We start from the raw sequence: 27,930 nt of genomic DNA, 5'->3' as shown, positions 1-27,930 counted from the left end.
ACAATAATATTCTCTCGGTCATTATGCGAAATCCCTTGCTGCGAATGTGACGTATCTAGCAAACGTCAACCTTATATGCTGTTATTGTTGGTACTTAAGACTTATCATAAAACGGGTGTCTGGAGGAGGATCATCCTCAGTTTCTCCGTCATCAGACGGAGGAATAATCAACTATCTAATAGATTGCCTAATATATTGTTTGATGGTTCAGATGCAAAAACTGCGTTTGATTAATTAAAATTTAAATAAAGCTTAATCGGCTATTAATTAATTAAAAAATAAATAATAGTTATGCAGATAGGAAATAAATAATAAATTCATAAATTAATACAATTCTATACAGCAAGGAAAAAACATTTTAAAGCATCTAAAGCGAGAAAAGATATCTGATGATAATTTTATAAGTTTTTACACTGCCGATAAATAATTTGAGTACACAGTACTTTTAACTACAAAGTCACACTACTAATTAATACATGACTTTTAATTATTATAATAATATTAAATTAGAAATTCAAAAAGCAGATATTTTTAAAAATATTTCAATATCTTAAATAATTTCTTAAGTAATCTCTTAAATAATATGTATAAAAAAGAATTTTACGAAATAATTCTTTACAATTTTATATATATGAATTCTTTTTAATTGTGTCAAAAATTTATAATAAAACAAATCAAATATTTGTATATTTAAAATTTATAAATCTAAATGTTATTAAATAAAAATAAAATAAATTAATAAAATTTAAATATGAAAATGTATTATATAATACTTTCTTTAATTGAATCAGTGAAAATGTCAAAGCAGTAATAGAAGATTTCATTAAAAGAAATCAGGAAATATTTCATTAAACTTTTATAAAAATATTCATATTTTGCTCCTCTGTCTTATGTCATATTAATTATGATAAGATTTCACTCTGAAATATCTGTCATATTTACAAGATGTAGCTTTTGAAGTCTTTTCTCTAACCATTTATTTTAAATTACTATTTTTCAGTTTTTAGAAAAGTCTCCGCACAAGATATCTACAATAAAGCACGTAATTAGTATTCAAAAATTCAAAATTATATACATATTACACTTTTTTATTCTTGAGATGCGATAGATAAAAAATGAATAAGACTCTTGATCAAATTCAAATATTTCTGTAACAAAACGTATTGCTAAATAATAAATTTATCTCATATATATATATCTCAATTTATCTGATATATAATATAAAACATAATTCAAACATATCGTTCTGATTAAAATTACCAGTATCACTAATTAATGATACACTGATTCCATTAAAGAAAGCATATTCTTTATGAATATATTATGACCACAGTTTCCAAATTTACTTACATTCTCCTCATCGTAGATATGTCCTGCTCCGACAACCTGCTACTGTCCAATTGTCCAAGTATCCAATTATTCAACCGTCGAATAATTAATTTCAACTGAAAAATTTATATAAATATAATGTTTTGGTCATAATATTTATAAGTGTGTATAATTAAATGTTTTCAAAAATATTTATAATCAAATATCCTCTCTTGTATATTTCTATATTTATATCATAGATGTTTTTACAACATATTTACTCACCTATTACTGATTCATCATAACCTTGTTTATGCAACTTTGGATGTGCAACTCGAGTTGCTTTAAACATTCACACGATTACGAATACGATCTCGGAAATCACTTCCGAATTTTACGCTTGTAATGATATGTATATATTTTTAAGACAATGCATATCTTAATGACGAGTCACGAACAAATTACCGAAAACGAACGCGAGAAATCAAACGATTGCCCGACCATATCTCACCGATTCTACAATTAAATACAAGATATTTCACACACGATCTGATATACAATAACGTGCAATAATTATTCGCCCGCTGCGAATTCATATTTATATGCTTTTTGATCTTGAAAGAGCAAAATGTAACGGCGACGCCGATTCCAGTTTTTTACTTGTGACGTCACGACAAAAAAAAGGCACGTACCCCTTTACGTTCGTAAAGATTACTTCGTCCTTATTGTTCCGTGTCTCTCGTATGCAAAATAACGCGTACATTATTATATATTAATCGTTTCGAATGAACGCACTTGCTACGAAACACGTAGACACGATTACCGGCGTTTGTTTATCCGACACTGTGAACAACAAGCCGCAGCCGAATGCCATGTTTGCGCGGGATCACGGGACTTCGGGCCGAAGGCGCGCGAGTCGACACGAAGACGCCCGAAGTGAGACGGCGGCGCACGAGCGATCGACCGCGATCAAAATCATCGATACACACGCACCCCAGTCGACGCTACGTCTTCTCCCACGCGATTCGATCGTCATAGATAGTTCCGCGCTCTAACCTTTACAGTGAAATACCTGGCCTTTGTAAGATTACATCGTTTGCGTACGTATTACATATATGTATGTATATTTGTGACCGCGTCGATTGTCTCGCACTTCCTCGGCTGCGTCGCGTCGGTTACATTCCGCGTTCCTTCTATCGATAGCCGTGAAGTTGGGGGCATGCGTGCGAAGGGCTCCGCTGAGGAAGATACTCTCTTTTCTCGAGTGCGCGTGTCGATAAAAGTGTCGTATTGACGTCGAACGACGAGTCTTAATTAATACGTACGCGATAATGAGTGTAGCTTCGCGGCTCGATTCGCGATTAGTAAGACAGTGTTCGATTTGTGCTCGCGCTTCTCTCGGCTATCATCGCAGTCCGATATGTTCGTTCCTTCGCTCGTCCTTCATGGCTCGTGACGTCACGGCTCGTGACGTCGTCACAAACGCGCGCCAAAATATCGTAACAGTCGCTATTTCTCGGCCGCCATGTAACAATCTACGATCATCCGAACATTGCAGGACCACCAATGCTCGATTATCCGAACCGCGTTTTAGTTTCGTTATATTTCATTGACACGGATCGCGGCGCGACAAAGGTACAATAAATAATTAATAAAATGCGACTTGTACGCGTCTTTCCGGAGTGGATATTAATTAGTGTAATTATCAACGGAAATCGACTTGGATGGAAACGATGGACATCAGTCTGTGTGGTGAGTTTATTATTATACATGCATGATCATTATTTATTTCTAATAAAATCTCATATTATAATAATAATGTGCAGCGATTAAAAAATACATATTGATATAAAAGAGAGAAAAAATGAGAGAGAAAAGAAATACAGACAAGAATTCGATATGGTTTCATAAAAAAATTTAAGAAAGTTATATTTAAAAAGAGGCTATGTTTGTAAAAAATCACGGTTTTTTTCTTGCAGATTTAATATCGTGATTGCACTTGGATTGGCGATGAACACGAGTCTGTGTGGTGAGTTTATTATATTTATTATACAGATTGTGATGACTAAATCATTATTTATTTCTGAGGATCTCATATTATAATAATAATATGCAGCGATTAAAAAATATACATTGATATAAAAGAGAGAAAAAATGAGACAGAGAAGAAATACAGACAAGAATTCTATATGGTTTCCATAAAAATATTTAAGAAAATTATATTTAAAAAGAGGCTATGTTTATAAAAAATCACGGTTTTCTTCTTGCAGATTTAATATCGTGATTGCACTTGGATTGGCGATAGACACGAGTCTGTGTGGTGAGTTTATTATATTTATTATACAGATTGTGATGACTAAATCATTATTTATTTCTGATGATCTCATATTATAATAATAATATGCAACGATTAAAAAATACATATTGATATAAAAGAGAGAAAAAATAAGAGAGAGAAGAAATACAGACAGAAATTCTATATGGTTTCCATAGAAAAATTTAAGAAAATTATATTTAAAGAGGCAATGTTAAATTGTTAAATAAATAATGTTAATTGTAAAAAATAACGATTTTTTTCTTGCAGATTTAATATCGTGATTGCACTTGAATTGGCGATGGACACGAGTCTGTGTGGTGAGTTTAATATATTTATTATACAGATTGTGATGACTGAATCATTATTTATTTCTGATGATCTCATATTATAATAATAATACGCAGCGATTAAAAAATACGTATTGATATAAAAGAGAGAAAAACATAAAGGTGAGGGAAGAAATATAGACAGGAAAGTAATAAGCACAGTATTGATAATCTACATGATTTCCGTAAGAAAATTTAAGAAAATTATATTTGAAAAAAGGCAATGCTTTAAAAAAATAGCAGCATTTTTTTGCAGATTTAATATCTTGATTAAATATCTTGATTACACTTGGGATAATATATCACTTGTGCATACGTAAAGAGAGCTTGCCAAGATATTATTTAACCTCCGATTAATCCATCACAAAAACGTTGTGTTGTAATCGTATAACGTTAGCTAAGATTTTAAAAGGAACAAGAAATATAACAAGGATATATAAGGATATGCGGGTACCCTTTTTTCTATCTCGTTAAGATCTAAAAATCAACCAAAAGCGTTACCATTTTATATGTACATATAGGGTGTCTCTAATCAACACTCATACTCGCTTCTCATATCAGATATTATGTGAAAAAAATTATATAAATATATATTTCAATCATTTGCACAAGTGAAATAATATTTTACAGTGCGATATAATTAAAATTAATGACATACATTCAATAATAATATATCCTATTCTCAAAAAAATGTATCAATCACTTCTTGCTTAAATAACAAGTTTTCGGCCCTTAAGCAAAATGTTAAATAGATCTCTGTACTATTATTTTTACCGTATTATTTTTTTATTTGTGAAATTGACAAAGCAAAATTAGTAAAATAAAATTTGTTTTATTTGCACAAAGATGGTTTTCTTGCTTATATATTTTATATTATTTTAAATTATTATAAATAAGTATATTTAATATTTAAATTAATTAATAAAAATTTTTTGCACTGCTTATGCTATTTTTGCATACGTATAATTTTTCTTACTTGTATAACATTGTTCAAAATAAATTAAAATTGATTCACGACACCCTATATGTATATGAAAACGTTGAGATGTTTGCTCAACGAGTTTGCTGTTCTTTTACTAATTAAAGTCTCATTCTTTGATCTTAAAAGCTCGAGCTAGCAAATAGAAGAATCTGTCAATTTTCCGGGCCAATGCTCAATTGTACATATCTCGAAAAGAATTCTGCTTTTTTGTTGAGTCATTCTCTTTTTATCTGTCTGTGATCGAATGTCTTGAGAAAAATATTCTATATGAAACTATTACGGAAAAATCTATTGAAATTATCGAGATAAAAATGGAAATAAAAGTCAAGCGCAAAATTAAGACATGTATATTTTATTGTAAATATTTAATTATTGCAAATATAAAATTATCAATATGAATAGCGTACGTTTCAATCTCTTTTTTTTTGGGGGGGGGGGTCATCTTCAGCACAATTAAAAATATTTATTATGTATTTATTAATTTATGTAATTGGTTTTTAAATTTAATATTAAATTATTAAATTTAATTTAATTTAATTAGGCTGAAGGTGGCCCAAAAAAGGAACATACGCTATTCATATTGATTTTATATTTGCAATAATTTTATATTTACAATAAAATATAAGCATCTTAACTATATTGCGTTTGACTTTTATTGCCATTTTTCCTCGATTTTATTATATTTAGAAGAATCTTTAATTGCAATGAATCTATATTTTCTTTATTATCTTTATTCCTACTTTTATTTATTATATCCGATATAATCGTTAATGGACAATTCACGCATAAAATATAATATACTTATTTTTCAAATATATGCATTTAAACAACAAAATACTTCTGAAAAAGTACATTGAAAAATAAAATAGAAAATCTTGTTAAGAATATTGTTTACAATATAAAATATAAATTACGTTTGAATCAAATAAAACATATAACATATAAAAATAGTATTTTACAATTAAATTTATTTTATGTCACATTTATTGTCACATAATATGTGATATTTTTTATTGTTTCTTATTTTAATATATTTGTCTACTAATAATTTGCGATTGTGCTAAAAGTAAATGGTTTCTGCGCGTAAAACATTATATCGACTTTATCCGACAGTTTAATAAGAGCACGCTCAAGCGTTTTAATTGATAACACAAGAGACATAGCATTCTAGTACCATTTTCGCGAAATCTCCTCATTTCGCTATTTATTCCATGGTAATTATGTAACTTCTCGTGCTGCGCGCATGCTATTTACCGTCTTGCTTTTCTTCGTTGATGTACATTGTTATTACCGCGGGCCATAATCTTAACCAAATCTCGTGAAATTATTGTCATAAAACAAACGCTACTTGATGGCAAAGTGCGGCAGTATAAACTTATATACATGCGGCAATAAATTTAAATTCCAATTTCGCTGAATGCAGTTCGCAGCATAATACTCTCGAAGACTTCCCCTCGAGCATGCTCATCTGTATCCGAGTAAAATACTTACTATGTTTCTTGGACAATCCAACAACGCTTTTTCTTTATTGTTATCTAATGAAAATTCAATGAATCCTTCAATAAGTTACGAGACAATAGAAAATTTTGCCTCATCAATTTATTATTAATTTAAAATGAACAATTAAATCATTTTTTTAACATCAAATATTGCGTGGAATTGCATGGCTTCCTACTTGAAATCTTTTTTAATTTGAAATGAAATGTTAAAAAAGATTAATGCACGCAAAAATTATGAGCTCAGAGTTAAGAAAGTATAATGTAGAAATAAATGTTGAAGTATAATTATTTAGCTTAATCTTTTGGATAATAATTTTACAATATTATCGTGATTGTGTACACTAGATTTTTTATCCTATTTATTCACGACACATATTAATAATAGTTGCTTTCCATTTATATCAAAACTCAGATAAATCTCACTTCTGTCTTTCTTCCAACATCCATGTTAAAGAAAGACAAAAGTGAGATTTATCTGACAATGAGCTTTCATGCAAATGGAAAGCACCTAATTTTGCTGTTAGATTTATTACGGGTTTCATTCTCTCAGGAAAGAGAACCGAGTGCGAATACATGAAAAATAGACATATGCAACTGTAATTAGAGTATCGCTAATCGGTGCTTTAGATCCTCCACTTCTAGAAAAAAGAACTAATGATGAAAGTAAGGCAAGACGAGTAACGAGATCATGATACTCGATAAGTTCTGACAAGCACAATTGCGCCCCTCGAGCGGTGCTCGTTTAGGCTGAACATTTCCACGGAACTGTTCCTTTCTTTTGTTCGACGCGCGAGCTTGCGTAACGACTAAAGTTCCCGTTCATCGCACTTTTCTTGACGATCTTTCGGCGTGAAACTCACGATTTAGCCTTTTTGATATCACTCGCTGTTACCGAGTATCGGAAGTAATAATGACTCATTAAGCTTCGACGAGCGAGCAAATAGTGCCGGTGGAAGTTCGTTATGGAAGTCTGTAAAATGTCTGTTCTATGTTACAAGGAGAATTCTGGCATGTACATGTGAATTGCAAAAATGATTATCGATCGTATTATTATTATATTGCGTCAGTGAAATATTTTTGTGCTTTACAAAAATAATCTCTAAGCCGTCATAACGTAATTAAAGAACAAAAATAGACGTTGCAATTAACAATTAATTAGCAATCTAAAAAAATATACACACATATTACAGTATACATATTGCAGTAATAAATTTCTTGCAATAATTTGCGCATTTATATTTATTGACAAAAAATAAAGGAATTAAAAAATTAACATTTTTAATATACTTTTATTCACACTTTTATTATATTTATATTAGAAGAAAAAATTATTAAAATTGAATTTTTTTAATACATAAAAATTAAACAAATTAAATAAAATTTAATTAAAATCTTTTAGTAATTTTATCAAAAGAATAAACTTCTATTTAATTTAAAGTTTTACAAATTGTTTAATTTTATTTAAAAAAGTTTATTCAATTTGATTTATTTCATAAAATTTTTAATAATCTTGAAAACAATTTAAAAATTAGCAAAGTTAGGAAGGGAATTTGGATGTGTATGTAAAAGCTTGTATTTTCTGCTATTTTATTTTACAACAAATACAAATAAATTTTATAGGACATAAAGTATTTCTTAAAGACAATTAAACGGGTTTCCTTCTTCAAATGCAGAACTTATTACGCGTTTCTGAAACATAGAGCCGCAGATCGTGGATACAAATCACGTGAGCATGCTTTCTGACGCGGAACTAATAGAGGTACAACAAGGTGGGCAAACAGTAGCGAAGGTTCTCCTGATTGCAACGAATTAGAGTGTCCCATGTAGCGATTCGGACTATGTGAGCAGGCGGGGCAACGATGTGGTCTAGATGAACCCAGGCAAACCTACGAGTGTGGTCACCTTGTTTTGTTCAGACTGCAGAGAATGCGACATGTACCAGTCGAATGCAACGCGGTTAATTGTTCGGTTTTTATAACACGCAGCACTAACTTGAAACGAGCACGAATTCGCAGCTACAAAATTTAACACTATCGTGTGGATTGTGCGGTAAATTCGCGTTATCGAACAACTTTTGCAATGATATCGTATTATATTTAAAAGCGTAGCTAAACGTATGTTAACGTCAAAGCACAAGCATTTTTTTGTAAATGAACAGAATTTATGAAATAAAAAAAAAATATATAAGTAAAGGATAAATTTATATATATATATATATATATATATGTATATATATAAAATAATTTAATTAAATAATATTATATATCTCTCGTTAACATTATTTAATGTATCACATCATGCACGTCAATATTTCCAAGAATAATTTTGCATGTTTAATCCGAAACAATTAAGATGTGGAAACACAAATAACAACGATTATCTGCATAAAATTGTTTATTAATTAAATTAATTCCCGTTGTAAGTTCGAGGATTATTAATTGATGGAACTTAGTAATCTCAAACCAAGAGATACAGTTCCGAAAAATTAGAATTAATTTTCGTGCTTGGCTCTATTGGCCGAATTTAAAAATCACATTTATTGTTTATTAATTGTTTACACATTTTGCTCGTTATTTTTCTATTTTCTGGGATATTATGTGACATTCGAGAGAAATTGCAAGATTTAAGCTTTGGCATGCGAAAAATAATATTGGAGAGTAAAATAACGAGACGGTAATCATGGAATAAAAATACAAAATCGACGTTGTGTTGCCCACGTTCACCAAGATGATTAGTTCGCGCCAATAGTGCGTTTCACTGCCTGCAAAAAAAATAAATAAATAAAAAGCATGCATATACGGACATCGAGCAATAACCACTAGAATTTGTTAGTGGAGATATTTGATCGTGCGACATTTGGGGAAATCGTGTATTTGCACGAAAATTAATTACTTTTTGATGAATATCGCGAACATTTATTGCTCGCAAATATTGTAACATTGAATGCGTTGAAATTGATTGTATAGTAATCGAATCTTGGTCATATCGAAATATCTGACATTCGGATGAAATAAATCAATAACGCGTATCCTTTTCTAAAAAAGGCGTGTTATATCGATAGTCGAAAGTCTACATTCTTACTTTGCGCATAACAAAATTATGATATATAAAGTGCGTGTTTTTTTTAATTGTTTTTGACTCGCATTTATGATTTTATGTTAATGATGAAATGATTGCGCGACGAAAAGGCTAAACGTAGTCCGAAATTGTTGACTCGTACTACTTAATCTATCTATATTCTTACTTTGCGCATAATAAAATTATGATATATAAAGTGCATATAATTTTCTATTGTTTTTGATTCATATTAATTATTTTATATTAATAACTGAGTGATTGCGCGACGAAAAAACTAAACGTAGTGAGGAATTGTTGACTCGTACTACTTAATCTAATCAATTTTATTATGCGCAAAGTAAAAATATAGAAAGATTAAGTAGTACGAGTCAACAATTTCGCACTACGTTTAGCCTTTTTGTCGCGCAAACATTTAATCATTAACATAAAATCATAAATGCGAGTCAAAAACAATAAAAAATTATATGCACTTTATATATCGTAATTTTATTATAGGCAAAGTAAGAATTTAAATAGATTAAGTAGTACGAGTCAACAATTTCTTAAACTTTGTAGACTATTTTTTTTTTTAATTACGCAAACTCTGCACTTATGAGTATTAAGTTTGCATAATCGCTTTTCCGGTTAATGTAAAGTCCTATCTATCTTTTTAACTTCCATTATAAGTGGTTCTCGAGTATACGAAAATAGCAGTATCCTCTTAAATTACCAGCGCGTGGGAAAAAACAGAAATTCCATTATTCTGCCGGAAGCGTTTAGCCGCGCAACAGAAGATAAATGAAACCAAAATATTGGGACAAGTTTGACAAAGGAGGTAGAAGTCTTATTTTGCGGTATCGCGTTACGGGGGATGCAACGCATTTCTGTGCAAAGTGTGTGCGTAATTACAATGGCTACAAACACATACACACACGTACACACATTTTACGTACACTAGAATAACATAAGCGCGCGCTACGCTCTACCAGTCTTCGACTTTATGTTAAAAAAAATATTTAAAAAAAAATAATATAAAGTTTGTTTAAACTCGATTAATATATTTTTACAGAAATTAACTGATTAAAGCGTTAATTTGCTAATTAATTTTTAAAATAATAATATGGTAAAAAATTAAAATAGTAATATGCTGTAAATAATATGTTATAATACCTTATTCTTGATTAATATTTTTTGACAGAAATCAGCTGATAACCGTCAAAAATATTATAACATATTATTTAAAACATATTATTATTTTAATTTTTATAACATATTATTTTAAAAATTAATTAGCAAATTAACGCTTTAATCAGCTGATTTATGTCAAAAAATATTAATAAAGTGAAAATTTGCTAATTAAATTTTAATATGTTATAAAAATTAAAATAGTAATATGTTGTAAATATTATATCTTATTCTCGGTAAATATTTTTTGACAGAAATCAGCTGATATATTAACATTTCTTTTAGGAAAAAAAACATAATTTTTATTATAATTGTTATATTTGTTTAAGTATTTCTCTATATATATATTTTATTTGTTACAGGTAGCATTGCTGATAAGCTGCGCGCGAATTTGACTGCGAGATTTTCAAGTGTCGAACGGACGTTGATTCGATTATAGTTTTCGCATCGTTTTTTCTTATTGTACGCAATGTACGCGAATTACGCGTGCGATTCACGCGTCGTGTCGGGAGTGCTGTGTAAAGTTTCGCGTGTCGGGAGTGCCGTGTAAAGTATCGGGCGATCGTAATTATGCGTATTTTCGCGAGTGTCGTGAGTGCTACCATGGACCAAGAGAGGAGGAGGAGGCCCGGGGAGGCATCGGGCGACATCGGAGCAACTGTGAGGTATGCAAAATAAAAATATTTTTTTCTAAACTGTATTGAGATATTCGACAATTTCCAGACTATCGAAATATCCTGTACACATACACACACATGTATATACATAATTTGAATATTTTGTTTTCAGATCAATGTGCTGTGTACTACAATTCCGCTATTGCACGTATCGGTGAGTGAGAAATTGTTTATTTATTTTATAACATTTCTATAGCGATAATGGAAGTGTCTGAAGTTGGCGTCTCATATCGTGAAAATTCATAAATAATTAAGAGTTTTGGCTTTATTTAAAGTTTTACTATTCAAATTCAATTATTTAAAACGATAAATAACTAAAAACAATTGATTATTGCTTTTACATTATCTACGTTATCTATTTTTAATTCATTATGAAATTTTAATTAGCTATTACGGTGTTAATTAATAACAACTGATGGACATTAACGATTAGTCGAACTTGTTTGATGAATAGTGCAATATGCTATTCTCGATATATTACATATGCTATGACTCCACTGGAGTCCATCAGTAACAATAATTATTAACATTGTTATAATAATAAAGTGTATAATTGATATTAATTGGAGTTATATGACAATGCTATTACTTAGCTTTGATAGATAATATTCACAGATAATAGAGTTAAATATCATAACTTGTATTGATATTGATTACGGTACATTATGTTTTCTATATTTTTCTTGAGATAAAATTTTAATAATTGATGTTATTTACTACTGAAATATAATAATCATATCAAGTTATTTTGCATAAAATATTTGTTTTCTTAAAAAGACGTTAAAAGTTTTTATAAATTTTCTCTAAAATATTATTTTCTAGTATAATAAAAAAATGTATGTTTTTCTGTTTTATTGATTGTCTGCGTCAAATTTTTCATTATTAGTATTTTTTAGAAATATTTATTGATTTTCACATTAAACACTTTTAACAATAATAATAAGATGAAATAATTATATTGCGGGCGCGTTTAAATTTTTTGCGACAATAAACATAGTAAAGACACATCATCTTCTTTAAAAGTTAGTTTCTTGTAATTCTAGCGTCTTGCCTTTATGTCTATTTTTTTATTATTATATTTAAATATTTCCTTAAATTTGCAAGGTAAAATTTGTCGGATAGATATTATGCGTCGCGCTGGTAGCATCGCGGCAGCATAATAAAGGGTGTATGATTTCAAAGATGGAACAAAAATATATAAATGGAAATACGGTATATCTTGCGCTTCTCCCTTTCTTTCTCTCTCACTCTCTCTCTCTCTCTCTCTCTCTCTTTCTCTTTCTTTGTGGAAAGCCGTTGTAAAGTGATATCGGTTGGTTTAACCCTCTCACTATATCTTCCTCTGTCTATTTTCTTGCGATCTACCAGTGCGAGGAGGATCGCATTCGTTATGACGGCGAAGCTATTCGAAATTCAATCCGTGGAAAGAAGATTTAATATTTTGACAAGGGTCTTCCGGATCTACGCGTTATTGTGAATACTTCCGCTATACCACGCGATCCATATAATCGATCGCGACATTGTTTTCTAAACGTTGCTCGTACTTACCTACTCTCATATCGTGCACCACCTGCGAAAAACGCTTTTGTTGTGGACAAAACATGTGAACGCCGGTGCATGAAACAAAGATTTTTCTCCCATTCTACTCGAAATTCACTATTTGATTGTTCGATTTTAACGTACGCTGGAGTTGTATGTTTGCTGACTACCTATTGTTCTCCGATTTTAAAAATGCGATTAAAATTTATGGATTTGTAATACTGCTTGTTGAAGTCACGTAAAAACATGTTCAATTAAAACTGAACAATTTAATATACATTAAACAGAGTACATTGACAAGCATATTTTTTATAATATTTTACACATATTGTGCATTTAGTATAATTTGTTGCATTAATTGCATTATGCGATTGATATCTTGTTCTACTCATTCATTAATTATATTTAAAATACATATAACAGATTTTATTCGAAATTAATATGAAATACTATTAAAATATATGACTTTCTTATATCTTTTTCATAAAAGAAGCAAATTGAACAAATTAAGAGCGTTGTAATATGGATTTAAATCCATTATTACCAACTATTTTCCTCTGCACGACCTCTCTGCACTACCTAGCGATGCGAATTTATTAGCCGTTTTATAGAGCTATAAAACGATTACCCAGTACTAATTACCCCAAGTTTATGTACTCAGACAATGCGTATGCATACAAGCAACGACAGCGCGCTACGGTTAGAGTTCCGGAGGCTTGCGGGTATAGATCGATAACACTTTCCGGCGGAAACTGAGCTTAAGCGACTCAGCTAACAAGAGGAAATGAGTTACCACGATACCTTTAGATCAGGAAAAGGGTTTTCTCTCGTTGTACTCGAGAGAGGTTCGAGACGCGCAGTCGTAGAAACGCAGGATTGTTTCCCCCCGTGGTTGGACGCGAAGGTTAAAGGAGATCGGAGTAGTCAAGGTGTCGGTTCACACATTACGCCATAATCCGGGTACGGTATACGGCAATGTTGGTCTGAGGTATCTCGGGATGGAGGATGCGGCGAAACCGCATCGGGACGCCTTAAGCTCTCGGGCAGCTGGACGGTTCGTGGACCCGGAAACGATTCCGCCCTTGCGAATCCGCATCGCGGTCGCAAGCTTTCCGCACGTAAAAATAACGACAATGCGCACGAGAGATATCTAGATCACTTTTAACTGTGCAATAAGTAGTTATCTTTCATATATAGTTTCCACGTACGCACATATACGGATTACTTGAACGATCTTTATATCAAAGAAACGAAAACTGAAAATTCCCTCTTTATGGTTGCCCTTATAGAAAAATTGCTATAAAAGATCAATAATACATTTTAGTACTTCTCATAAAAATGTTTAATGTCTTTATTTTCGAATAATGTTATATAATAACAGTTAATGTTGATTTTTATTTTCCTTTATATAGATATTTATCTGGAAAATCTAGATTTTTTAAAAAGTTTAAAAAAAAATTAATCTTTCTTGACAAGTAATTTAACGTTTTAAATATTTAATTCAAAACGATCATTAAAACCGTAGTTTTGATTTTTCTATAAAACATCTCTTTCTTTTAACAATTATATTTTTATTAAAATTCTGAAATGTATAATTTATTTGAAATTAATTAAAAATATAGTTTTACACTTAAAATTTATGTGATTTAACAGATTTAATTTAATATAAAATAATTTTATAGTTAAAGAATTTTCTGTAACATTTTTATTAAATTTTTACATCGAATTCATTAATTTTTATTTTTTAATATTATATTCTGTATATGCGCTCAGCACTGTTCACCCGATCATTTACTGACTCTCCGATATTCACGCATCGTGACACACAATTAATTAGAATTTGGTGTAGGTTCTCCTTTTCTCCTTAACGAGTATTACTAACCCAGCGACCGCTATTCTTGTTCGTCGTAGTTTCTCCCTGGTAGTTTCTCGCCTTTCTGCGACTATTTTTTCTCTCCTAGGAAGAACGCGTTTTCGTGAAGCCACGACAGGTTATTAGTTCCTATGAGAATGGGTATAGCCAACGTTTATGCACTCTGCTCGCTTCAGACAACAAAAATAGCTTATACATATATACTTTTCGCAAAAATAAGCGTATCTATACATACTTCGTGTAACTTCGCGAGACGTAGCAACTTTTGCAATTTACATTTTTGAAATATGATAAGATTGATGCGGTAAAGTTGCTTTGTATAGGTGCTTTATAATAAAAAAAAAAAAAACAAATAAAATATTAAAATATAATAAAATATTAAAATATAAAATAACTAATAAAATATTATTTTTGAATTATACTTAAGAAAATAATTCATAAGCTTGACTTGAAATTCTTTTATTGATTATTGCTTATTGCTTGAATGATTTTGAAATTCTTTTTTTACTGTGACTTAAGTTACTTATCTGGAGTCGACAGAAAATATATGAGAGTGATTAATCTTGTTGAGCTTATTTATCGTTTTTCGTAACGACTTTTTCACCCACATAAGTTCCGGATTATAACCACTTTAACGGTTACGCAATCGATATCGTACAGATCCATTTGATTGACTGACTAATTAATTGCGACATTTATTTCTTACAAATGTGTTCACTCAATGACAAGTATAATAATATTCGCAAAGTGGACAAGTGAAATAACTTGTTTTAGCATTAAAAAATATTGGTGAATATGACAGGAAACAATGCAAAATACCGCTTGTTTACATAAAACGTTTTTCGATAAATATTCGCGGAATTTGCAAATGGATGTGCATAAGGTAAACATCATATTACCTGCAACATGGAACTACAATATAAACCCATTTACGAGAGAAAAAATACGAGTTAATGCATTTAGCAAATCAATCTGACGAGTATGAAATGCCTATGTATCACATTTTGTTTGTAATTAATTTCCGTCACGTGTAGATTATTCCCTGTCATAATCTGACTAAGATTGCACATGTTATGATTTTTATTATCTTCTCAAATTATAATTATTCCGTGCGAATTATGAAATCCTGAATTCCATTAACTATTCGAGAGATATTATTAGTTTATCAATATTTTTAAAATCTATATATATATATAATATAAAGGGGGTTAAATATTATTCTGCTTATTTTTAATAATTCATCTTCTTATAAATTATATATGAATAGCGAAGAAAATGTGTATAAATCTATATAAATAGTTCGTCTATATAATTCCGTGAATTTTTGTGCTTGCGATCAAAAGTTTTCAGAAAACTATCAAGAACTGCTCTCGAATGGCGAAACTCTCGAGAACAGATATCTTTTGCGATCGGCCGATATGCCATTCGTCTCCATAAGACAAAGACAGACGTCGTTGTGGAGAGAGGGTTAATCACGGTCAAATAAAGTTTCCTGTGCCCCGAGGGATATCGAACGGAAATTTCAAATAATTGCTCGATGCGAAGGGTTCCCGGTTTTCCGCCGGGATAATCGCTAAGCCCACCCTTTTACCTCCTAAGCCTCGGCATAATCCAGGAACCAGTAAAGCTCCGTGAGGAAGGGGTTGAAAGAAGATGAAGGCGCGGAAAGGAAACGAGAATAACGGACGGGGAATCGTGGATAGACTCGGTGTACGGGAAAGAGCGAAAGGGGGATGATATTGAAAGACGAGGGGAAGAGAAAAAGGCGCCGAGGACGCGTTTAGTCCGGTCGCGGTCTTCTTCCCTCGCTCCAATTGGGCTTCAATAATTTGTGGATCCGGGTCCGGGTCCGCGCGAAACGACAAGCGGGAGAGAAAGAAAGTGAGAGAAAAGACTCTTCGCGCGGAAGATACGCGGGGGAGTTGAAAAGTTTACACGCTCCGACGGTGATGTATGGAGATTGCGCGTGCGTGACTCGCTTAGCTCTGAGCTCTGTCATTCGGCCGATCTTCCTCGCGGTCGGCACCGCGCCAGTGCGCTGATAACCACCCTCCATAACATCCCTCGTCGAGATACCGGAACGCGTACCGATACTCCCTTTTACGCGTGCATGAAGCAGTCGTACATCAAAGCCGATTTAGATTTTAATCTTCTGATTTATTGTTAGTTTGATTCGGATTTTGTTTCACATAGTTAATGAGTTGAACTCTTCTATTCTTTATATATCTTCTGCTTTTAATTATCGAGAGATTAGTTTTCTTTCTTTTTTTTCTTAATTTTTTCTTAAATGAATCATTAACGCAATGGAGCAGTAGCGATCAAGTCACTTGTAACAAGATAAAAATCAACGGGACATAATATTTATTTTTACTTTTATATAAATTTTCACGTGAGGCTAAATTCGAGGAATTCTCTAATGAGAATCCGCTTTGTAGAACAGACAAAGATTGAAAGTATGAATTATCACTAACTTGCAGAAAGTGATGATTTGAGTCGAGGAAAATTAGACAGTAGACCTGTATGGTCTAGACAGGCACGTTCTGAAACTAATTTTGGCTAACTCAGGATTTCACTGTCGCGAGATTTATAGAACGATCTGGGAGAAGATTGAGTTTTAGGCGCTCATAAATTATTGAGCTTCGCCGGAAACGCGAACGTCGTGTGCATTCAGCGTTCTAATTATCACGTTACATGTACCTATCAGCTATCTGTCGGATACACTTTCTGTCTTGATTGAAATTAGTTTATTTGATGCGAGAAGAGCACGCGTGACCATACGAAACACATAAAATATAACATTGATATAATGTTGAAGCATTTATATTAATTTATAATTAAAAAATACGCAAAACATATAAATTGATGGAATCTAAGAGATTTTATATATAATACTTTTAATTAATTTTAATTAATAAAAATTGTTCGTATTTTATTTGATTATACCCAACGCGATTATACAAAAAAATTGCAATTATAAATTAATACTTTTATAATTATTTATTTCTGTCAAATTTATAGCTTCTATTTGTGAGAAATAAAAAGCAACAATAATTCGATATTATTATATTAAAACAATTTTTGAACAAGGTTTTTTACAATTTTTTTACAATTTGTTTAATAAGAAAGATTATACATTTATCATATTCGTTATAAATAATTTAAAATTTTTAATTTGTATATATTATATATCTATAACTTCTTAAAAAGGCTTATTAAAAATTCTATAAAACGGTGCCAGATTTAAATGAATTCGGCAAAGCAATTTCCGGGATAAAACACTTCTCGGACTTGTATTTCCGTTTGTAAAATATTAAAAACTTTTAATAGATGAGTATTCATAAAAGCGTATAAATATATATGTTGCCCTGATATAAAACCATATAATCTTTCTTAATTTACTTTTTATAAGAAACTAAGTGGATCTTTATACGTTCTATATAGATATAAAAAAGAACATACAAATTAAAATTGTCAAAGAACATTATTACAATAAAACTGCAAACATCCAATTTACGTTACTAATTTATTGCACAATTGTATTCATTTTCTGGTAAAGAAAGACGAACATATAGCCATTAACATGACAATAGCCGTTCTGTACACACTCTTACCCGCATATTTTTCGTGCCAAAGAATAGCGATAATGAAAAGCCTTTAGTAATCATGGTGTTTATTCGGGCACTCATTGGGGGGAAGAACGAGCTGTCTCTAATTCGAGACTCAGAAGTAAAGGATTAATTGAAGGCAACAATTAATTTATGATGTTGAATTAACTTGCGACAACTTTGACAAACTACCAAGGGTGAAAACTGAAGCGAATAGAGGCGCTATAAATAAGGACGCGACGGAGCGAAAGAACGAACTCGCAAATGACATGAAAAGTCGGACGAAAATGGCTGGCGCGATGAGTTTGCAATGAGAGTGTCGAGAAAAGAAAATAAAAGAAAGAGAAAGAGATTCTTAAGCCCCGGGACAGGCGAGGACCTCCATATCCTCGGCTCGAATTAGTCGTGCCGGATTTATTCCGCCGACGCGCGAGTTGGATCAATTTTTTAATCCCCACCGGAAACCGCGAATTATTCAGGAAATTATTTTTGGGATAAAATCTGGCACGAAAAACCGCATGAAATATGATCACATGAATTATAGCATTCTTCGTTATCGTGACTGTTAGTATACTATATGTGGAAAGTATGGCATACATTGATTGCGATATTTATGAATTATTAAAGGAGATATTTTTGTTTGAAGAATAATTTACGATTCGAAACTTTTACGATTATTGTTGCATAATAATATTGAAAGATATCGAAAGAAATCTTCTTTTCTATTAACGAAAAATATATAAATCAATTTAAATTCATGTTATTGTTAAAATATCAAATTGGCATTACTATAGGTATTGAAAAATCCTAAAATGTAAAATTAAATTTAAAATTTTATATTTATTAAAATGCGCATTGGTAGTCATATATTATATTTTTCCGTATTTTTCCTAGCTGTTTAATTAATTTAAATTGAAATCTTGAATTATTTTCAATTGTCTGAGTAACTCTTAGTTATTCTAATATAGAACTTTAATAATTTACGTTTATCTTTATCTTATATGAGCGTACAATGTAAATTATTAAATCAAATTTATGCAATATATAGAGAATGTGATATCCACAATTTTTTTAATGCACATATATTTTTTCCGTATAAAATATGCAAATACGATACCGCGATAATAATAAATTCGTTTAGAACGAAAGTTAAGGAAACATGTGTCATCGTTATCAGCCTGTCGATGATACGCCTCGTCGCGTCGCATATTTTCACGTTTGTTTAATGATCTATTCTAATCCTTAATATTTGCCCGCAATCGGCACCGAACCATTTACTCCGTTTATAGAATGAAATATATCATCGTAATGGCCTGCCAGTCCATGGTTATTTTCTGTTAAAATCTGCGTCTCCGTGTTTAATCTATTAACGATCGTTGTCGCACGAGTTTTAATGGATGCGACACGATAATAACATATTTTTTGTCTTCAATATTATTATTATTTATTACACCTGTGATTCCTATAATAATTATTTTTATGATACGTTTTATATAATATTATTATATATTGGATATAATAATACATAATATTACTGAATGGATAATAAAAATAATAACACATAAATATTGACAAAAAATGAATATAATAACAAATGGCACAAAAGAGGGGAGATAAGATTATAAGAATATATTCTAATATTTTAATTTTTCATATTCTAATATATACTTTTATTCAGCAAGAATAACAAAAGGAAATTTTATACTTGAGTTAAAAAATAAGGCAGATGTGTTTCATATCTTTAATTCGATGCGTAGACGAACTGTTCGATCAATGTCGAACGATTTCGCGAGCAGACTTCCTTGCCCTGCCTTTACTACTTTGTCTCCGTCCTGCTGCTTTCCGCCTCGTTCCTCTGTTATAAAGTGCCGTTCACCCGCCGACTCTTATCGGCGACTTCGCACGGAATCGATATAAACGCTATGTCACCCGCGACGTGGGTCGGCCTGGATCCAAGTTCATTTTGGTCAATGTACTTTTCGTTGCGCGTGATCCACATGCGGTAACATGAGAATATTCTTTCGGTTGCGAGATTATTAATCTTAAACATAGCAGACTGCACGTATATATCTATAAAATATATTTATATATTTTCATTATAAATTCTTTCATCACATTTTCCGTTTACTTAGAAAATGAGATCCAAAATTTGTGAAATACCCGAAATATATTAGCGGTATCTCTAAATATAATCCACGGTGAATTCTCGATGCTACATGCTGTTTACTACAGCGCGGAAATGATATTAGGTCAGCAGTCCAGTCCCATCACACTAACCGCAATGGCATAGTTTACCGGAAATGCAGCTAATGTATTAAGGTAATAACGTGGACGAAATGGTCTATTTCGGATAAGCAATATGCGAGTGATTGACAATCATTTGACATATTCGTGATATTAGCGTATTAATAAAAATTTTTTAATTTCTCATAATGAGAATATATGAGATTATGTATATTTTTTAATATGTACTTCATACATTATTAATTTAATTAATTTATTCATCTGTAACAAGGTTGTGCGTTAATTGAAAAATATAATAAATATATAGAAATAAAATAATACTTAAATCATAATAAAACACACACACACATAAATATATATAGAAAGAAAAGTACAAAGAATATTAATAAAATATAAAAATAATAGTTCTGAAAAATAATTATGACGCTTTAGTTCATATTCCGTTTAATTTAAAACAAAAAGATATAATAAAAGTTATTAACATTAACGTGAAAAACAATTGATGTAAAATTAATTCGGTGATTAAATAGAGGTATAATCAAGTTGCAAATACACATGTAGATGCAATTTGATGTTGTTGGTTAGTTTAGCCAGTGTATATATTATCGAACTTCCGCGTGTATGTCTGGCTATCACTTCAGCAGACCAGTTCCATCGTACCGGAGATATAGGCAACGTATTAAGGTAATCACGTGGAGGAAATTGGGACATTCAGATTGAAGCGCTTGCGAATGATTGAGTCACGCAATATTCATGTCTCATCCGCGCGTAGAGAGCTCGATGATCGAACGTGCGACGATAGATTAACGATCCCTCTCAAGTTGGGGGCATACAAAAATATTTATTAAAAGATACTTTCCTTTGATCTTGTTGATTAATACGATAAAAAATAGTTGCAGGAGGGAAATATAAGATTTTAAATTTTTGTCAGAAATATATGTTATTCAGAAATTAAGATATTTTTTCTTTCTTTTTTTTTCTTAAAATATTTTTTTAGATGATAATTGTATATATTTCCGTATGAGACGTATGTCGTATCTTAATCCGATCAACGTGTTCGGCTAAACGCGGAATCCTATTATCCGTTTACAGAGCGGAGTAACGTTTTCATATTTTCCGGCTTTACGGGATGATACGAGCAAAATGCTTTTGTAGCTGCGAATACTTGCCCTGCATCGGATAAGAGTGACATAGATAGACGTTGGTAAGAAAAGGAGTCTTCTTGTTCGCGCCCACCTTCTTTGACGGGTTACACGTATTATTTATTTATATTTATTCCGTATATTACGCGCGGTCTCGGGACATGATACATGAGAGAATTTTAAATTTGAGAAAAAAACGAGAATTTTCGGAGTACATGTTTTCTCTCGCGGGTGTCGTAGAAAATGCGGAAAATATTTTGCGTCGTTACCGGACTAGAGAACGTGCTGGATTAGTCTTTGATGCCGTGCGAGTTTATATCATCCTGGCGCGGTAGATCGACGTACATACACGATGTCAATATTGTCACTCTTTGACAGTCTTTGAAGCACGCTGCATCCGCGTAGAACAAACTCGATGTAATAAAGAGTCGCATATTTTTGAAATTTTGCCAACAAGGGAGACAACAGTGCCCTTTTTAACATGAGATACAAAGAATGATATAAAGAAATATTACTAGAAGGCAATGAATGTAATAACAAGTGACACAGAAGAGGAAAAATAAGAATATATTCTAATTTTCTAATTTTTTTATGCTCTAATATATATTTTTATTAAGCGAATAACAGAATTTTTAAAAACTAACGATACCGTTTTAAAAGACAATTGTGTAATAAGAGTGCGCATACGCTCGACATCAATAAAAAGGTAATATTATAACAACGTCCGTTTCACCCACGAATTTGCTAGTATCCGGTATATGTGAAACTCGCCGGTCGGTCGCGAATGTAAGTGTGCGCGGAAAGTGTGAGAGTGCACCAACTTCTACCTCCACCGGTTTGTCGAAACACAGTTAACTTCCTAATTAGACTCCGGCCGTAGTCTGAAGCGGGTTGTAAAAGCGGGACTCTCATTTTCCGAGACAATGAGGTATCTCCGTAAAATTTTCACAATGAATTAAGAACAGCGCGTGTAAAAGCCGCCTGGTCAGTGCTGGTTCTGCAGTTTGCGTGGCCGGGTGCAAAATTCGTGCATAGAATGGATAATGAATGGTTATAAAAAGGACGAACTTTTCTCTATCGAAGCTTTTACAAACGCAAATTTATTAATTATACTTTAGTATAATCAATTTTTTTTGTTCTGTATTTCCACAGAAAAACTCTAAACAGACTGAGCCATAGTGATATTGTTTTTGTAAAGTTAATATTACTTTAAAGAATTATATCCATATTACTTATGTTATTATTATATTACTTGAGATGCAGAAAGAAAAGTTTGTAAAATTACATTTCGAAGACTCTCTTCATAACTTGTCGCTTGTGTAGTCCTTTTATATATTGCTATTCATCTCTCAAACAACTTTGAACATTGATGCACTATCTTATTACATCATCTTTTGATATAGATTCTATTTTTCCAATAACATATAAAAATATAAAGAATAAATTGGTTGTCCTGGATGAGTAATAAGAACCAAATGACTATGTCAAAAAACTGAAAAATAGACCTTCTAAATATTTTTCTAGAGAAAAGAACGTAATATATGTTTCGGCTATGTTCATGTTTGACATTGTTCATGTTTATATGTTATATGTTTTTACATATAAAAACATAATAAATTGATTATATATAAGTTAGTATATTATATATACATATATATAATCAGAATAAATTTTTATAATATTATACATTAATACATTTTTTTTTTTTAAATTATTTTTACTAAAATTCCAAATATTAATTCTTATATAATTTAAATAATAACATAAACAATAAATATTCATTTTTTCATACAATTATCTCCAAGCTATGAGAATCATTTAAATTTATAACTAGAAAGTAATTAAAATTGATGCTACTTATCCGATTTTTTTATACAAAAATTTTTTAGTTCTGATAATACACACAGTTTTATACCTCCTTTTTCCAATAATACTATATTGATTCAATCATTTTTACGCGGTCAGCATATCTCTTGCGTTTTATTCAGGACTGATTCTGCACTGAACTACTTGCATACGAATGCACATTTAACACGCACGTACGTGGACATTTAAAATAATATTCGCGCACGTTTAGAGGCACACGGATCCGCGCACGTAACTTCTCTATTATTCTCCGCGTGCAGTTTTCCCCGGCTGTCTCGGTTACACTTCTTTCGTGATGCGTTGCGAGTTTTTAAACGAACTGCTCGCAATAAACCGACAATAATATCGCCGCTTCTCTCCACCGATCTCCAGCTCTTCCATCAATAACCGGTGGAACGACGGTGGTTTTCCCGACACGGAGCAGACGCGAGCGGAAAACTCTCTGGATGATTTGCCCCCTCGTAGAATTTCGGGCTTATTATTTATGACTGTGAGAACTTCACGCTGACTATATTACGTCGAGGTATGCATAATGCACGCGTGAACAAAGTCTGCGTAATATCCGTACAAACATATTCAATGAATTCGCGCAGGCGTGACATCCTATATACGTACGTTATTTCTGGATTAGAATATTTCAGAATTAGAGTTGTTTATTGCTGAGCCGCGCGCTGAAATGTTAACAGAAGGCATTTTATACACTGATGCAAACGCTACAGAGTTGTAATGCACAGGTTTTTACAAAAGCAGAAATAAAATTATATTTTCCATTTTCAAAATACGGTGAAAACTCTTTAAACGGATATTACTAACTAATAGTAGATAATAAAAATTGAAAAGCAGAATATAATATTGCGCGAAAAATCAAATTATTAATTAATAAAATTATTAATTAGCATATTACGGAATATAACAGAGAAACAAGTTACTTTATTCCTTATACTCGCGTAATTTTATATTTCTTCGACATTATATTTACCTCGTGAAATTTTAATAATTGATTTATTCATCAATTAGCGAACACTGCATTCTGCAAAACTCATTATTTTCAAGCATCGTGATAGAGAACATAATTTCGTTATTCACTCTTGTAAGTTGCATAGGCCATTTTTAACCAATACTTGAATTAATACGAAAATTTATATGCCACATTGTACGTAAATATTTTTCCGGAGAAATAGTGTCGTGATACTTTGTTCTGTATCGGCCGCGAATCTCTTCCCGAAGCAAACCAAGCATGCACCAAGTTCGTTCTGCATATAAAATGCATTCGTAAAGAATCTCACGTCTCGGCAGAGGCAGACACTTTGCACGTAGCTATGCAATACTTTCCGAGGCGCATCTCGCGATATACTTTATAGTGGTCGGCTGTGCACAAGGGGCCAGGTATCAATTTGCGAGAAAAATTAATGCCTCCCCTCCTTTCTTCTTTTCCTTCCGATCGGAAAGACTGAATGGCTACACTTCGTGCGAGATATTGGCAGGCATATGCTTGAAGAAATACTTATTGTTAGAAGAAGTATTACCTCCCAATGCACACTTATACTGTATAAAAAGATGATGATTCAATATATGAAAATAACGCTTCATGTTTTATTGCTTTAAAAAAATATAATGTATAGTTATAAGATTAAAAATTTAGAAAAAGCTTCAAAAATATCAAAAATAACGAAGTCAAGATTAATTATCTTGTAGTCTGCTTTTTATGAAAAAGGTGAGAATTTAACGCAGTTTATCTAAAAAATGAAGAAATGTTGAAAAAAAAGAAATGTTCATTAAATTTTCCTATTTTCTAAAGATTCTATCCGAATAAATAATTCTCACATCTGTCGATCTACTATAAGTAGAATCCAAGCTCGAAATGGGGGGGGATTACGATAAAAATAAATTGCAATGCAATATTCAACGAGATATGTCATTGGAATATAATTACTGCTTACAAAGTAGAATATTTGGATAATGTTCATGATTATCTTAGCATGTGCCACAACGTAATGGCTACGAAAATTTTCGTCTCTGAGCGCACGATGTGAAAACTAGGAGCAAATGCTTGCATGATGCATTAAGTGCGACGGTATGAGGCGGGACACACGTTGTCCATACTTTTTTATTATACCACCGCGTGCTTGTAAGAGTCATGCTCGTGGCGCAAGATGCGGACAGTTTGTTACGTCGAGTTTCTTTCGAATGCGAAGAGGTGTGCATGAATTCTACATGAAGAGACCCTAGCGGTTCGCGAAGAGAGAACGGTGCCTTCGCTTCACCAAGTTGCAAGTTGCAACGGTAAATTTACATTGGCCTCTTCTCGCAGTGCATTTCTTTCGATACTTCTTGAAACACTCAAGTCAGAATCTGCGTGTTTATTTGTGTATTTAATCTCGCTGCATTCGATAAATTAACGATAAAAATAAATTGCAAATATACATATATATCTTTTAACAATATAATTTATTTACAAATAATGCTGAGTCACTTAATTTCATGCTGCTTATTTTTGTCTTGAAAAAAATGATGTATTATATTTTATATATATATATATATATATATATATATATATATTTGGTTGAAAATTATATATATATATTTAATATATAAAATATATATTATATATTAAACTAAACATAACGATTTGACTAGATTATGACTTGAGATATCTCACTTTTCTTAAACTTAAATTTTTGCTATTGGTATTAAAAGATAAAGGTTTTCAAAATCATCAGTGGCTGCGTTATTAACATTAGTATCAGAATTTTGACATTTATTCAGACTGATTAAAATGCGGCACGTCTTTCAGTACAAATATTTTCAATACTTTCAATACTTCGACACAAAGTCGATATTACCGAGTTCTCTTGGCGATTATCATGCATGTCGCGTCGTAGTGCATTTTACATTTTCTTGTATATTTTATAAGACAACTAGAATATTCTTGATAGAATACATTTATTCTAACTCTTACTTTGACAGGTTTTGTTTCTATTCTATTCTAAATCTTGCATTACGTTTCTACGAGCTGCAACATATATGCAGTAAAAAAATATGATAACAAAATAAAGATAAATATAAATCAGAAGTTTTTAAGAAAAATCGCAAAATAAACTTTGTTCACTTCGACAATTCGGCAAATTTCGCGGCTTAAACTGTTGGACAATATCTCTGCTTAGAAACTTAAGCTGTTCTCGGGAGCTTAGCTTGGTACTTTTCTATAGCAGTACAACTGGTGTAGAGTCAACACAGATAAGAGGTTGGCGACCGGAAGGAAAAGAATGGTAAGAGGCAACAGTAAGCTCGTACAACGGAAATTGCCATTAAGGTCACTGGTTCTACCGGTGTTAGTCGCGGCTAATCAATTCCGCCGCCGTTCGCCGATAGTTTTGGAATAGTAGAATGTACGAGTGACGTTTACAACCGAAGTGACTTCCGACACAGTTGCATTCGTGTCACTGTTATTACGAGAAATGTCGCGGTTTGAAGCTCAATTCCCGATATATCCGCGCCAATGCGTTTACTATTTCAAGCGATGTCTCGTATTCAACATTCGCTCACAATAGTGTATATTAATTTATTTAGTGTTAACACAATGTGTTATCACACCACTACATACATATGCAAATAGGGATTTACATCATTTTCCCATATTATGTCTCATGAATATAAGATAAATTTTTGAATTATCGATTTTCTTGTCGATTTCTATAATAATAGAGATTTAAAGACAAAATATGAAAACAGTAATCTGCTTTAATTATGAAGTTTCTTACTCTTCGTGTGAAAACTGAAGTAGAGAAAATAATCTCTAATAATAAATTATTTTACTTTTTGAAGAAATAATACATAAATAATTTACTCTTAAATATTTACTCTTAAAATTTATATATATCGATTATCGATTACTTTTTTCATATATTATTGAATCGCATTGAATTTAAAATATTTTCATATTTCATATTTAAAATATTTTCATATATTATTGAATCGCATTGAATTTAAAATATTTTAAAATTTAAACTTGATCTTATTTTCAAAATAAATGGCTTAATATTAGTTGATATTTTTGCATTTGACTGCAGATTCGCGAAATTAGTGCTTAAACCGGCTTAAACCGATATTGAATTATCTGTACTTAAATGCAAAGTGCCGTTAAATTCATGGCACATTTTCGGTATTTTATTTTTGTCGCATAAAATGCAATTGACGCAAACTATTGCGATTAGAGGTCAAATCGATAATATCTAGTAAACACACGTATATATCCTTAATAATTAATCATTGAGTCAACGATCGCATACCTGATTCGCGTTATTGCCACG

At 31.5% G+C, this 27,930-nt stretch overlaps 1 long non-coding RNA gene across 1 annotated transcript in view; it reads left to right on the top strand.

The window, feature by feature from the left end:
• Positions 1-11,166: 11,166 nt before the first annotated feature.
• Positions 11,167-27,930, top strand: part of LOC145935748 (uncharacterized) — an 82,200-nt gene continuing 65,436 nt past the window's right edge. The window contains exons 1-2 of the long non-coding RNA XR_014425266.1: positions 11,167-11,339; positions 11,464-11,505. This is a non-coding gene — a long non-coding RNA (uncharacterized LOC145935748). The remainder of the gene's footprint in view (positions 11,340-11,463; positions 11,506-27,930) is intronic.

Source organism: Prenolepis imparis, unplaced genomic scaffold (genome assembly GCF_030444845.1).
Source record: "Prenolepis imparis isolate NDT839.2.m4 unplaced genomic scaffold, iyPreImpa1.0 SCAF_4, whole genome shotgun sequence".
NCBI classification, from domain to species: Eukaryota; Metazoa; Arthropoda; class Insecta; order Hymenoptera; family Formicidae; genus Prenolepis; species Prenolepis imparis.
The sequence above is the reverse complement of the archived record's forward strand: the minus strand, read 5'-3'. Positions and strand labels throughout refer to the sequence as shown.